Source organism: Saccopteryx bilineata, chromosome 1, assembly GCF_036850765.1.
Source record: "Saccopteryx bilineata isolate mSacBil1 chromosome 1, mSacBil1_pri_phased_curated, whole genome shotgun sequence".
Taxonomy (NCBI): Eukaryota; Metazoa; Chordata; class Mammalia; order Chiroptera; family Emballonuridae; genus Saccopteryx; species Saccopteryx bilineata.
Window position 1 is genome coordinate 257,116,978 of NC_089490.1, and position 16,228 is coordinate 257,133,205.

At 41.7% G+C, this 16,228-nt stretch overlaps 1 protein-coding gene across 7 annotated transcripts in view; it reads right to left on the reverse strand.

Annotated features, from left to right (window-relative positions):
- ARHGEF28 (Rho guanine nucleotide exchange factor 28) overlaps positions 1 to 13,063 on the reverse strand; it is a 373,409-nt gene extending 360,346 nt beyond the window's left edge. For 5 of the 7 annotated variants that reach the window (XR_010726857.1, XM_066241314.1, XM_066241342.1 and 2 more), the window contains exon 1: positions 12,768 to 13,063. The gene's annotated coding sequence lies outside the window, so the exon portion shown is untranslated. The remainder of the gene's footprint in view (positions 1 to 12,767) is intronic. The other 2 variants (XM_066241322.1, XM_066241335.1) reach the window with 1 other exon arrangement.
- Between the last annotated feature and the right edge of the window lie 3,165 nt (positions 13,064 to 16,228).

Below are 16,228 nucleotides of genomic sequence, written 5' to 3' on the forward strand. Positions count from 1 at the left end.
CAGAAAAAAATATATATGCAAAGCTAGGTTTCCCATACAAATTTAAGAGGTAAAGTAACATTATAAGCATATTGCCAAAACAAATTAAAATACAAAAGAATAGTCTCTTCTGTTTAATAATATCCAAGTTTTTCTCTTCCACCAAATAGTTATGGTAAATGATTATTTATAAACCCAAATATAAAAGGGTTTTTATAAATTATTAGCAACAAGTAATTATACAACCTCAGGAAATAAAAGTTGTAAAGCAAGTGCAAGAGTCTGTGATGGAATTTGACATCTGAAAGATATCCACTCCAATTTACAAACTAAGATGAAGAATACAGTTTTTCATTGAAATATCTATTTCTTAAGTTCATTTGTTTTTATAATATCACTGAAGCATATACATATTTGCAATATAGACTGTGTTTGAGACACTAGAACAGAAAAAATACTGGGCAGTACTTGGACTCCCATTATACTAAGTATGGTTCCCAGAAGAATGCCGTTACTCGGGCTGCTGAGAATGCCCTGCCCCATACCACCTGCACATTAAAATAGATTTGCTTTCGTGGCTGCTGATTTTGAAGCACTGAGAGCTCCTCAAAATCTACTCCCAAACCTCTTACCTCTAAGCCTGCAGCACCCAATATATGCCTGCTCCATCGTACTTACTAGCCAAACTCAACTCAGTGAAGGCTCAGAACTCAAATAGAGCTCTCAAACTCCCTGGGATGGAAAAGCTTTGGAAAGAACTTCTGAATAAGAGGATTTAGAGCCCCTTGACCCAGCAAGTAAAAATCTGAATAGATTGATATCCAATGTCTAAATCACCAATTTAATAGGGTATCTTTATCTTGAGGTTCTATGACAAGTGGAGGGATGTTATGCCTTAAAATGTCATCTTTTGTATGAGCACAATTTGTTTTCATTCATGTTAGTAGTCAGGAGCTATATGAACTACTAGAGGTTTTAGGAATTTGCTATACTTTTTGAAAAAATGTTGTGAAATCAAACAGAAGATAAGTCACCAAATTTCTTCAGAGAAGGGGTGGAGCCCAAAGGGGAGTAAAGAGAAGAAGAGGGAGGGGCAGAAAAGCGAGAGAACCTTTATAAATGTTATTTTAGCTGAAAAGAAACATTTATCAAAAATGCCACCAATTTCATTCGAGAACCATTCTCCTCCCAGCCTAAGTGGAGTTAGGAACAATAAATTCCATGAGCCAAAATGAAATGAATACCCATTTTCAATCATCTTTGAATTCAATTAAAAATAAGTACTAGATTATTACAGGTTGATTTCACCTCACTGCTCATGAAGTATTCAGAAAACACCCACATGAGCAGCCATTGCAGGAAAATCTCAGGGCGTGAGCAATCATTCTCCCTGTAAAGATGCAACTTTAAAGCATCTTCAAACCTACATCCCTAAACAATTTAGATGTTGGCAGTCAAGTATGTGAAAGCACTCTCACAGTCAAGCATTATGCTAGTAATCCAAGAAAGGTTAAGACACCGTCCTCAGCTCCACAGAACCATAGAATTTGAGAGACAGGACACACCATGGAGAAGGGATTGGCCCAACCCCTCGTATTTCAGTGAAGCTACCAGAGCCCAGAATGGTGATATGGCTCACCTGGTATGTATGTCAGTCACAGTGCAAAGATTTTAACCCAAATTCTTCTTCTGGCTCAGCCTTTGCTACACCCAGGCTACCTTTTTAAAAACTTCTTATTGCATACAATCCACTACCATCTTTTAAATGAATGGCATTAAAAAGAAATAAACCAGGAATCATATTCAACTCCAACTTTAAAACATTGCTCTTAAATTCATTTAAATCCAGACTTCTTGTCTACTGCTACTAATTTCTGAGGTTGCTTGTCCACAAAGATGATGTAACAACCAGTGAACATAAAGCTTCCTACTATGAATGTGAAAGGTGGCAAAAAAAAAAGCTTACTCTTATTTTTAATTAAAAACCTTCTAATAAATCAATATCCAAATTACACTTGGCATTCCTATCAAGATGAGTTTCTTTTTAAACTGTTTAAAGTTGAATTGTCCCTAGCACAGCCCCATTTTTGTAAGTAAGCCAACTGAAAAGCTAATCTGGGACTTTCTAGAGATATGAAGATAACCTAGTCCCATATTATTCATTTTTATTGCAAAACAACCTAATTCATCTATATGTGGAATCTATTTCACCTTCTTACATAAGATTTTAACATGTTTATATAAGGCTAAAAATCAAAGGACATGAGATCTTTCTCTCATAAGCATTTCTACTCAAACTGAACCTTTCCTCTTGCCCTGGCCGGCTAGCTCAGCGGTAGAGTGTTGGCCAGCATGCAGAAGTCCCAGGTTTGATTCCTGGCCAGGTCACACAGGAGAAGTGCCCATCTGCTCCTCTACCCCTCCCCCTTTCTTTTCTCTTTATCTCTCTATCTCTCTCTTCCCCTCCTACAGTTGAGGCTCCACTGGAGCAAAGTTGGCCTGGGCACTGAGGATGGCTCCATGGCCTCCGCCTCAGGCACTAGAATGGCTTCAGTTGCAACAGAGCAATGTCCCAGATGGGCCGAGCATTTCCCCCTGGTGTGCATGCCAGGTGGATCCCAGTCAGGTGCATGTGGGAGTCTGTCTCTCTGCCTCTCTCACTTCAGAAAAAAAAAAAAAAAAACACAAAAAACTGGACCTTTCCTAACTAAAGACTAAGGAATAATTAGAATTCCCATATCTGAGATTTTAAAGGTTTTCACACTCTTTTATATTCAATAAATAAGCTATCAATTTTCCTGGTTATTTAGTGGGTGAAAATACTTAAGTATTTTATATAAAAACTCAGTGTAACAAAAAACAATTAAAGAAAAGTACTTCTATTTTATTCCCCTCATGAATCCATCAATTAAAAACCTATTAAATCATCATTATACATTCTGTGTGTTGTCCTTCACTTCCAAGAATGGGGAGTGGCCAGCTGGAAACTGGCTAAGCCTCTAGGGGTTCTAATAATTGGTATGAAAGCAACTTCCAAAAATCTATTCCCTGAGAACTTTTGAGAAGTTGGAAAGCTGGCAATTCCATGAAAGGCAACACTAATGGGTTAGATGAGCCACTTCTTAAAGTCATTCTCCCATCACTCCATCCCATCCAAATTCCATTTCCCCAAAACTTTATTAACAATCAATGAAATCATTACCTAAAGAGATCATCACAATTCATAGAAATAACCAAGACCGCCCATTTGGAAAGAATGGGGGAGGGAGGGAATGCCAGGATAAGAAAGAATCTGTTGTGATTTCCCAACCATAATCCATTGTGGATTATGACAGGATTCAAATATGGAAGACAAGCACATGTCTTTCCAAGTTCCAAAAAGACAGACTCTACCAACTATAGACAGAAGGAGTTTCACATTGATTCTCAGCAAGATCTTAGAACAGAATATTGAAGAGTCCATGTCTGGGTACTTCATAGAGGAAGAAGTGGCTACTTGGATACAAGAATAAGTCACTTGAGAATAACCCCATTCTGTTTTGTGGTTACTATAACTGATAATTCCATATGGTAGGTGTATAGTAGATTTTATAGATAGTGTATAACCTGACAACAAAATGGAAGACTAAGAATCAGATGCTAGTTCAAATAAGAATACAGTGGTACCTTGCGATACGAAGAGATCAACATACGAATTTTTTAAGATACAAGCTGTGACTCGATCCGTATTTTTGTTTGAGATCCGAGCAAAATTCCGAGATACGAGTCATGATTCGGGAAGCTGCCGCTAGTGGGTGTGTTGGCACACAGGTCCAGTATCGGCAGTTTGATATACGAGTTGACTGACTTACGAGCTTGGTTACAGAACAAATTAAATTCTTATCTCAAGGTACCACTGTAATTGATTGAACAACATGACAAAATTGATAAACATCGATCTGAAATGAAATTTATATAAATGCACCAAATTGTTCTTCCTTAGAACTCAGCATAGGTAACAGTTTTATTTCCTTAAGGCATTAAAGAAATGCATATTGAATCTGTGGATAACTTGTAACAAAATAAAGGGTCGTGAACATGATAAGTTTATAGACAAACAATCTAAAAGGCTTTGAAAGGCTTGAAAAAGAGGATCACATCAGAGAAATAAATTTAAGAGACAAATATTAAGTTCTATTCGGAGGACTAAGAAGCCAGTTGCACAAGTCCATGAGTGAGATGAGGCTCAGCACCAATATGCAGAAAAACAAACTTGGTGATTCTGAGATGACTTGAACATCAAGAGCCAATAGCCCTGTTCAGAAGTACCATAGCTAGAAAGCCATTATTTGAGAAATAATTCTATCCCAGGTTCTGTGTTAAGCACTTAACACAAACTATCTTATTGAGTCCATATAGCAACCCTATTAGACAAACAGGTAAAAACTAAGGCTAAAACTTTAAGTGACTTTCCTAAGACAAGGTAGAAAGTAGCAGAGATGAGTATCCCCAAGTCTCTGATTTGCAGCCAGCAGTCTCAACCTACAGGCTTCTCTGCTTCCCTAGCAGAAGGGGGGAGGGGTCTCAGCAAGGGTCCTAGTGTGTTCTGCACCATCAGATGGTGCCTGGAATTATGATACTTTAAGAAAAATAGAGAAAACTGGAATATGTTCTGTATTCCAGGGCTAAGAGGGCCCAAAAGCTTATCATTCAACAAAGGCTAAAGAAACCAAGGTTTTTATTTTCCACTTTAATAAAATAAAGCTTAAATGTAGGATACATACTTAATTTTAAAATACGTAAGGGGCTGTCATGTAAGAGAAATCGTTCAGAATGGCTCCCGAGCAGAACTATAGTATAATAAACTTAATACAGGAGTAATTGCTTTTAACATTCTAAGGTTTCCAAAAATAGACTGTGAGTTAGGGGGATGCCAGCATATAGAGAGCTAGGAGGACCCAACATCCATCCGTCCCACCAAAAGAAATACAACCAACCAACTGCAAACCAACTAAAATAGCACTGGGAAAGTTTTGTACTGCAATGAAGCAGCAGCAGCAGAAACCCTGTGGAGCTAAAACACTGAGGACGGCCACACAGAAAAGCGTAGGAAGCATCTTACCTGCATCCCTCCATCCCCCCGACCAAAGCAGCTCACTGCCAAGAAGGAACGCCTTGGAGGAATGTCGAGTTACTCAACAGGGAAAAGGCCAGTAGGAAAACCCTAGCCACTATGGAAAAGAGGATGATTTTAATTTTCAAAAAATTAAAAATAGAACTACCATTCAGCAATGCCACTTCTGGGCATATATCCTGAGAGGAAACAATGACCTTAGAACTATAGGCACCTCCATGTTCACTGCAGCATTATATGCAATAGCCAAGAACGGAAACAACCTAAGTGTCCATCAACAAATGAATGGAAAAAGAAAATGTGCTATATATACATGATGGAATATTATGCAGCCATCAAGGAAATTTTTCCTTTTGCCATAACATGAATGAACGTGGAGGGCATTATGCTAAGTGAAATAGTACGGACATTAAAAGACAAATGCAGTCTGCTATAAAATACAGTATCAGTAATATGTGTAATCTTTTAAAAAGCCAATTTCATAAAAATGCTTAATAAAATTATAGTTGCCAGAGCTGGGGTGAATGAGAAAATGGGGAGTTGTAAGTCAAAAGACATAACTTTTAGTTACAAGTTCTGAAGATCTAATGTACAGCATGGTGACTATAGTTAAAGTGGTATTGCATACTTGAAAGTTGCTAAGCATAGATCTTAAGTGTACTTGCCACAAAAAAGGAGTTAAATATGTGAGGTGATGGGTGTGTTAATTATCTTGATATTGATAATTATTTCAGAATATATATGTGCATATTTAAAGTATACATAATGATCTGATATATACATACAATTATATTTTTTCAATTATTCTTCAATAAATGTGAAGAAGAGAAATAGACTGGGTTATCATCATGGTTATTAGTACCCCACCACAACAGGACAGTATTCAAATGGTCAACCATGTGGAGGTAGGGCAGGGGGACTGTAAATCTGCTAGAAAGGAGGGAAAACTTTTTAGGTTTCTTTCAACTCAAGGACTGATTCTAAACAAGAATTTCATTCATTTCCCCAAAGACAATGTACAATTTTCTAAGAGAGGCCTGGGGAGTGTCCCATTCATATCTGAGAAGGACTAGCCATCTAACTTCCTGAGCAACTTTTATCTCCCTCCCCTGTATCTCAATATTTTCCAATGCAACCCGCACCTGATACTAAAGAAAACATCATCATTGGCCTTTGCAGGGACGCTGTAAACCAGAAGGGCTTGTCATGACAGTTAGCAAAAGACCTAACCAACTGACATGTATATATTCTACTTTGAGCACCCTACAAAGTAGCCCACCTCAGGTTGCCCGCCGTCAATGGGCTCACAGTAAGGCCAGAAAGTTGAGACTTACACACAGGAGCATATAATGAATCCAAGAGCAGGTGGCAATGAGAGATACAGGCAATAGAAAGACAGGAGTTCAGAAAGGAAAGAGCTCAGCTGCTACTACATTGGTCGAAGGCTTCAGAGAGAAGGTTGTTTGAGCACGCTCTGAGGACTGCAGTCCAGGCAGGCCTCATTTTTTTGTGCTTCACAAACTGAAGGCAGACCCTCCACCAGCAAAAGATTACAACTCATTTAATTGTGGTGGCTGGAACCAAACTGATAATATCTCCAAGGTATGCCCACATATTTTAGCTAGACAGGAAGGAAGTGCCTACCATGAACAACTGCAAGCTGATGCCTCTCATCTCTCTCCCTTACTCCATCTCTCTCTCTCTCTCTCAAAAAATAGTAGTAATAGTTCATAATCCCTTCAAATGCTCACTGACTTCCCACAGAGGGCACAGTGAGGAACCTGCAGATAGTACATTCCTGGCAGCATTGAACAAGACAGAAAGGTTGAATTGACCAAAGCCCTCCTCACTTTGAAATGTCATGATGTTAGAGTGTCAGGTTCTTAGAGAACATCAAGTCTACTCCTTTTCATTTCACCAGATGTGAAAACTGAGATCCAGAGAGGTCTCATAGTCACCAAGTTCACATAACTGATTGCTCACAGGCTGCCTCTATCCTGGCCTCGAACTTGAAGCCTAGGGTGCTTTCCGCTGAGGTCACACTGACATCTCACTGCCTTCTGAAACCTGGGAAACCTGCTAAGTTACTCTTTTTTAATGTCAATTTTCTATTTGTTACAAATAAAACCACCAACATTTTCTGGCACTTACTCTCTGCCAAGCACTACCAGAAGGGCTCTCTGTAAATTTACTCATTGTATTCTCACAACCACCCAAAGGGAGAGGTTACAATGATTATCTCTGTGTCACAAATGGAAAACCTGAAGTAGAGAGAGGTCACACAGCCCGGACAGAGCCTGGGCTGTCTAATGAGACAGTCTGTCTCCAGAGTCCCTGCTCTTAACCACTTCGTTATGGTTCACGAAAGATAATTTATTTAAATTATAAAATGGTGGAAGAAAAAGAGCAGACCTTAAGCACAAAGGGCATGGTCACTAGTTTTGATAATGAATTTAAGAGCTAAACCATAAATTCCATTAATATATGTAATAGATGTCTTGATCACCTAAATTATTTTTTCTTTTAATATTTTATTGGATTTATGGGGTGACACTGATTAATAAAACTATATAGGTTTCAGTGCACAATTCTATAATACATCCTCTGTATATTGTATTGTATGTTCACCACTGCAAGTCAAGTTGATCATCTATTAAGTTAAGGGAAAGTCTATCTGTATGCTATAAGGAATTATATAAAGCATATTAACATTTTGAGTACTTCCTAAAAGGTGGAATGATTGTGTGCATACCAGTCAAACAAAGCCTGACACTTGAACTAGGTAGAATGTATTCACAGTGGTCATCCCCTCCCCCACATCCCAAGACATGAAAACAACCAAAGTGTCCCTCAGTAGAGGAATGGATAAAGAAGAAGTGGTACAGAGATACAATGGAATACTACTCATCCATAAGAAATGATGACATATTGCCATTTATGACAACATGGATGGACACTGAGAACATTATACCAAGTAAAGTAAGTAACTCAGAAAAAGCTAAGAACTATGTATGATTTCATACATAGGTGGGATATAAAACTGAGACTCATGAACACAGATAAAAACAAAGTGGTAGTTAGCCCTGACCAGTTGGCTCAGTGGTAGAGCATCGGTCCTGCATGTGGAAGTCTCATGTTCAATTCCCAGTCAGGGCACACAGGAGAAGCACCCATCTGCTTCTCCACCCTTCCCTCTCTTCTTTCTCTCTATGTCTTCCCCTCCCACAGCCAAGGCTCCACTGGAGCAAAGTTGACCCAGGTGCTGAGGATGGCTCCATGGCCTCCACCTCAGGTGCTAGAATGGCTCCAGTTGCAATGAAGCAATGCCCCAGAGGGGCAGAGCATCGCCCCTTAGTGGGCTTGCCAGGTAGATCCTGGTCAGGCGCATGAAGGAGTCTGTCTCTTTGCTTCCCTGCTTCTCACTTCAGAAAAATACCAAAAACAAAAAGATGAAGTGGTTACCAGAGAGAGGGGGATGTGGGAGAGGGGATGGGATGGGAGAAGGGACTAAAGAGGGACAAATACAGTGACAGAAAATGATTTGACTTTGGGTGATGGATACATAACATGATCAACAGTTCAAATGTTATAGAAATGTTTACCTGAAACTATGTACTCTTATTGATCAATGTCACCCCTTTAAATGTAATTTTTTAAATAAAAAATTTTAAAACCCTATGTACTCATTGATGAATGTCACCCTGTTAAATTTAATTTTCTAAGTAAAATTTTTTTAAAAAAGAGAAATAGGCAGAATGTTATTTGAGTGCTGGTTTTAGAAGGGTTTCTTCTGGAAAGAGGACCTTTATGGAAAGTGAAGATGTCATTGATCTCACTTGTGCTGGCTTTGCTTACAGATTCAAATTTCTTCTCTACTATTAAAAATATTACTTTTACATTAACTTTCTCCAGAAATCCAACTTCAAATTGATAATTGAGAAAAAGATTAAACTAAAATAAGAGAAGACGCTTCTGAAGACAAATAAAAATATATCTGATAAGAGTGTTCAAAAACCAAGATCACTAAACAAATACCCAATATTCAGTTATATCTTTTTTACTTTCTCTCATATTAAACATGCTGTCAAATCTCATTATCTTGTTTCTCCAGGAGAAGAAGTCCAGGAGCAGTAATGGTAGAAATAAACAAATTACAAATGTGCCTAAGATCAAATTTCAAGGGAAAAACTGTAGTCAATTAAGAAGATGTACTATCACATAAAAAAAGTTATGTAACATTTTACCAGCCAAATATCTTAGTGTTAATTGGGCAAAAGCCCATTCAAAATGCAAGAGATGCCTGACCAGGTGGTGGCGCAGTGGATAGAGTGCCAGACTGGGACACGGAGGACCCCAGTTCGAGACCCTGAGGTCGCCAGCTTGAGTGCAGGTTGATCGGGTTTGAGCAAGGCTCACCAGCTTGAGCCCAAGGTCGCTGGCTCGAGCAAGGGGTCACTCGATTTGCCGTAGCCCCCCAGTCAAGGCACATATAAGAAATCAATCTATGGACAACTAAGAAACCGCAATGAAGAATTGATGTTTCTCATCTCTCTCCCTTCCTGTCTGTCTATCCCTATTTGTCCCTCTCTCTGACTCTCTCTGTCTCTGCCACACACACACACACACACACACACACAAAAATGCAAAAGATCCTTAAAAATTCTAAAACCAGAAAAGTATAGCCTTAAACATGAAATCCACAGTCAGAGAGTTAAAGCAAAGAACAGTATCAGGCATGCTGAACCCTCAAATAGTTGTTGAATGAATATAGGTGAAGAAAATGGTCACAGAAAGAGGAGCATGAAAGGAACTGTCAAAATGGCTAAACAGCAGAGTAACAATGCTTTGAGCTTTTGAGAACTTTTGCATACCAAGATAATAACAAAAGAACTAAGGATTATACTGGACAAAATGACCCTACCATCCAAACAGGGCAAAATGCTCAACGGTATAGGACCTGACCTGCCTTAAGAAAAGTATCACCAAGCCTCACTTTGTCTAAAAAGGGGATCTGGACTCAAGCCCTACAGGGTGGCATGACATTTACAACATAACTCTAACACATCAAAATTCCCTGAATTTGGTGCATTTCAAATGCAACACTGTTTTTCATTTAAGACTCTCAATAGGAGTTGCCCAGTTTGACCCATCTTTTCATACCAAATCTTATTTACGGTCACAGGGGGAAAAATATACTATAGCTTTTCTGCTCCACTAAAGCAATATAAATACAAATGCAATGAGACTAAACCTACATAAGCCAGAGCTGTCCTATCTGATCAGTAAATTAAAGCATAATAAAATTACAGCCAGGCTGGGAGTTCGACAGTAATTTGGGATCTGTGCAGTACATCCCAGCCATGCCCATATCATAAAGGATTTTCCAACATTTATGTAATAAATCTTTTCTAGGGAGTCGGCACTTGGTCATAAACAGTGGCAAGACTTAAAGTTAGAGCTTAAGTACCAATATAGTGGTTACCTGTTCTATATAGACTGTTTAACATAAAAGTAATATCATATTTCACTATTTACTTTAATACCTATTTAGAACACATTTGCTTTTCTCACATGGCATATCCTAAAGGAGGTCATGTATCAACTCACCTGAAATTCCTGCCCAGTTTACATCTTAGCCACAGCAGTATTTTCTTCTAAGAGCACAATGAGAAAATACTTCAAACTCTTCTGCAGTATTCACAAGATTTTTTAAAAGGTGTGAAACCCAAGTGAGGCCCCTGATGAAATTTCATAGAGCCTTAGTTACCAACTACAGGCACACCTCATTTTATTATGCTTCACTTTATTGCATTTCACAGATACTGTGTTTTTTACAAAAAGGCAAGATTCTCCACCAGCACAAAGACTGCAACTCACTTTATTGTGATACTCTCTTTACTGCAGGGGTCTGGAATCACACCCAAAATATCTCGGAGCTATGCCTATATAGTACTGCTGTCCTCTTTAAGTGTTTCTGAATTGCTTAAAGGACAAGACGGGTGCTACAAAGGAAAGTCTAATGGCACACCTGTTGCATAACTTGTTCTTGGTTGGCCAGATTTTGATAAGGAAAAAAACAGTCAAAAGCAGGACAAACACTGATTCTCTGTTCTCCATTCTCCCATTAGTCAGGACATTTGTCTAACTCACACCTGCAGTAGCTAGCTGCGCCTCAGTTTCTCTAACGCTATTCCAAATTCCTATTTGACCAAAGTTAAGGAACACAGTCAAACAGAAAGTCCACATTAGAACATTACATTGAAATACTATGTTGTATAAATTTCAAAGGCTTTTGCAGTATTCATTTCTTTTCCTTCAAAGACTCCGAAGGGGTTAATTTGGTCACTAATCGAGATCAGGCAAATACCTATGTGCTTTAAGAACGTGTATACAAAAACCCAGGACAGATATATAGAAACCTTCCCAGGTAAAGTTATCACTCTGCTTGGATAATCATGTGCAAAGAACAAACCACAGAACATAACAAGGACAGGTCTTTTATTTTGCTTTTTTTGTGAAAACAAGATTTCGCTTCTCCCTGACAGCTTCAGGGCCTAGGAAGATACGATGACAAAGCTTCAGAAAACCGGAGACCCCATGGGACCTCAAATGATCCGTTCTTTCTGAACGTACTTATCCCTATTTCTTACCCAGTTGGCACTGGTCTGGTGGTTAACCTCTATAACTCTGGGTCGTTGGATATTTGCCAAGACCCGGGCAGGGGTCAAGAAGAGAGAAGCTGCGCAAACACAGATGGTGCAGCCTTTCCTTAACCTACCCAGCTATAACCAATAGGGGGATGCTGTGCGTTCCTAGGGAGGCAGATGGGTTCTGTTCTGGAAATCTAATTGGTGTCTGGGAAACCAGAGCTGGGTTTCCAAGGCGGCATGAACACCCAAGGTTCCACACAGCCCTGGACGGCGAGGATACCTCCTAGGCCACGCACAAGCCCATTAACTATTACCCCAGCTGAAGCTCTAAACACGGGAAGATTAGGGTACAACCACCCACACCCCAGATGTTCATGGAGCAAACAAATCTATTAAAATAAGCATAAGGAAATCCGACAGAATTCTGACAGCCTCTTCTAACCAAGATAACTGCAGATACCTTTTAAGATATAGCAGATGCTGCCACACGAAAGAAATGTTAGGGTCTCTGTCCTCAGTTTGTGCTTGGTCTGCTCTCTGGGGACTCGGCCCCGCCAAGCATACTCAGCTCGGAGCCGAAGCACCGACGGGGAGAGGAGACCCCAGCTTTCGAGGATCCTCCTTCTCCACCACAGGAGTGCCATTTATTTCCCTAGCATCCGAAGGACACTGACGAGGCTTCCACCCACCCATCCCCAGTCCCCCGAGACGGAGTCGAGAGGGGCCACCTCCGCCTTTACGGTGCGCCCCCGACTGCGCCGCCCGAGCGACCTCGCGATCTGCAGCTGCCGTCGCCGCGCAGCGCTGTGCAACCCTTTGCACTTGTTGCTGTTCCCGAGGGAGGAGGCGGCGGCCATCCCTCGCGCCGTCGAGCCCGCAGTAGCGCCCCCTCTTCACCTCGGCTGACCCGTCCCCCGGGATCCTGGAGAAGCAGCTCCGCGACCGTGAACACAGGTGAAGTGGCCCGAGTTTTCTGCCCAGGGTTGCAAAGAGACGCAGGGGATGGAACCCCAGAGAGCACTCACCTAGGCTGTGGCCCCCGCCACCTCCGCACCCGAGCCAGGCGCTGCCCGCCCTCGCCCTGCCGGAGGGCGCCCCGGAGCCGGGAAGGCTCTCCCGAAGCTGCCAACGCCCGGCAGCGGCACAGCGGCGGCCAGCGCGGAGGGGGCGGAGCCGCGGCCGCGCTCCCAGGCCCGGCTGGCGGCGCCCGCGGCTGGTGCCGCCCCCGCTGCCTGCGCGCCTGCCGGCTGCCACAAGATCCCGGCCTGCCCACCGCCCGGCCCGGCATCACATGGCCGGCCCGCCCGCCGCCGCGCCCGACACCGGCTCCAGCAGGAAACCTGAAACCCCGACTGCGCTGTCTCCGCCAGCCCCCTCCCTCCGCGGGGCGGTGGCCGGCTCGCCTCGCTTCCCTCCCGGGACACGGAGCGCCGAGGCGGGCGGAGGCTGGCGTGGCCCTGCCCGGCAGCAGAGGGTGAGGTTGCGCCCTGGCTGCGGCGCTCGCGCGCCTCGCCTTGGCGCTGCCCGAGGAAGGAGCTGGCCTTCCCGTTCCTGAAAGGAGTTGTGCCAGGCCCGAGGGAGGCTTAGGCTGTCCTCACCTCAAAGCCACCACACTTGTGACAGTACATGGCCCAAGTATTACTTTAAAATCTTGAGGCTCGTGTTCCTCTGGGCCAGAGCTTGGCGAGCTAGGATTCTCCTGTTGTTACCATGCACACAGGCGGCTCCATTAGAAGTCTTCATAATTGAAACATTCTCATGAAACGTGTTACTGGCTTACAATATGAAAAGGACTCCTTTGCCGTCCAGCTAGAACGATCACAGCACAAGCCAGGAACCCTGTCCATCAGCCAGGCCTTCATAAATCAGACTTCAGACAATGATAGCAGCTTTAAAGGCAAAAATCCCAATTTGAACTTTTCTTGTAACTACCGTTCCTGCTTTGTCTTTCCTGGGAAGCCCTGCCGCCTACAAGGCCAGGACAGAGATGTGGCCCTGGAAAGCTGGCCACAAAGGCACCCTTCCCCAGCTGTCACCAACACCTCTCCATCCAGTTCAGCCTCCCTTCCCACCCACACCTTGTCCAGCCCACCTTGCTGATACAGCTCCGAGGAGCAAGGCAGAAGAAGATAGCAAGGACACCCTGTCCTGTGTCTGGGTCTTACTTAGTCCTGCTCCAGGGCAAAGGTGGGACGTTCTGCCTTAATAAAGGGACTTCAAAACGGCATTGCACGCCGGGCTCTGAGCCGCAATCCCAGTTGATTTCTGTTTCACCAAGCCCATGGACTTAAGGCCTGGCCTCATGTACTGCCTTTTAAAGAAAAAGTTCTTGCCCAATGCCAGAAATTCAAGTTACTTACAATAAAAGTAAAAACAATAATGTCGTTTTTCAAAAACATCTTGAACCCTAAAACGTCCACTGTAGATTAACTGAATCAACACACCAGACAAAAATGGTTTCCAGACTCTGGTGAGCAAAAACATCGATGTGTTATTTTTGTTGTTATTTTTCATTGCTTTTCTCCTTTTAACATCACTAGTATTGAATCACTGTGTATTTTCTTTTCTTTCTTCTCCCCAGCCCGGACCTTTTTTTTTTTTTTAAATGCTGTCAAGTATATATATGGGGGTGGGGGGTGGGAGAAGGAACAACTATTCTAAGAAGTTACCCCAAACTCCTTCCGCACAAAAAAGAAACAGGCAAAACTAGTTATTGTGAAACCCTCACCAGCTGAGGACATACGGTCATGCTATCTGCAGTTTTCTTGCCTTCTCTCAAGCACTGAGATTGATCAATATTTAAATAAGTACTTGGCTTTCAACTTCTTTAGGTTCAAATATTAAGCAAAGTGTACTCTAGCAACCTTAAAAGAAGCCAGAAAAAGTATTAGGAAGCAATCAGTTGTGCAAATAATCCTTTTGCATCTCATTGATTTTGCTGCATATAAGTCATTCAGGACACTGAGATAGTGCTAGCATTGGCTGGAACAGTGTTTCTTTAGAATTCAAAGACTCTGTATTCTCTCAGTCCCCAGACAAGGGACATTCATCCAACTAAAAACCAGGTTGGCCATTCAGTTGAGAAAATTCTAACATCTATTGAGTCTTATGCTCTGTCTTTTCTACTTATTCAGTCTGCATTCATCCTTATAGACTTCAGACAGTCCTCCTGCATAAATCCTTCCTTCATTGTCCTGGTTTCTGCCAGCCTCTGAACTTTGACAAAGCTTAATGACCTTATCCCACAATTTAGCACCTGACTATATTTGCTGTCAGATGTTAGACTATTACAGTTTCCTATCCTCTCTTCAACTTCTCATTTCAAGGACAAAGACTGTTTCTTACCCCAGTAATCTCCACAGTCCTAACACAGGGCACCTCCTTAGTCCTTAATATCTTTGTAGAGACCCTAGCACTGGACTATTTTATAGTTGTTTTTTAAGTGTACAATCACATTATCAGTTATACAGGAAGGAAAATACTTATCACAATTTTCTGACTTTTTTGTAATAGGTTATGAGCACTCCAAATTCTGTTACCTACTTAATTTTTTTCCTGTCCTTTACTCTATTTTCTTAGCCAATAATTCTCAGTGGTTAAATAATTGTAAATCACATGTTTAGCCGTATGAGTTAAAAAATTACCAGTGTTTCCTAAATAAAAGCATGATACTGGAAGACAATAGATGGGAGAAAAGGGAAAAGCTTTAGAGTTAGAAATTGGTTGACCTTGAGAAAATTCAACCTTACTAAGCTTCTATTTTCAGTCACTCTGCTCTTTTCTCAACCTCCCAAACCAAACTTTCTAGGAAACCAATCTTTTCTTGATATTTCCTGCTCTTCAAGAAAGTAAGACCATTTACAAATAAAACATCCAATAATTTTAATTGGACCTCAGCCCTCCCCAGGCACCTACCCATCTCCCCACATACACAAGCAGTGAACCAGACAGGGAGCAGTATCTGTCTCCAGGATAGCAGGGTCCATTTAGAAGACAAGGAATGGAATAGTCTAACCAATTTCTGAAATTCACATACACTGCACTAGACCCAAACTGTGAAGGGCCAGTAAATCCTATTCTTGATCCACCCATGGAACTGCAGAGGTTTTTCCTTAAGACCTAGAATAGTCTTCATCTCAGAAAGTGATTATTTGCATTACTGGTTTGGGTTTATTCCTTGCAGAATGGCTCCAGCTGTCTTCAAGTTGTAGTTGATGTCTTCAGTTTTAAACCAACTCAAAGGTCCCTTGTTGCTCTCCAGGGCACAACTGCACCAGGCAGGCCAGCTTGATAATGCCCCAAATACATCTGTCTATACATCTCCCATCAGTCAGCAATTTTGTTTCCAAGAGTACCACTAGAGTGCACAGGTCTGGATGTGGAGCAGAAAGACTCAGTATCTAACATTTCTCCAGTCCCCTAATGCTTGCTAAACACTCACATGAAAACATTAAATCCCAGCCTGGAGCAAATTTTTAGTTACATA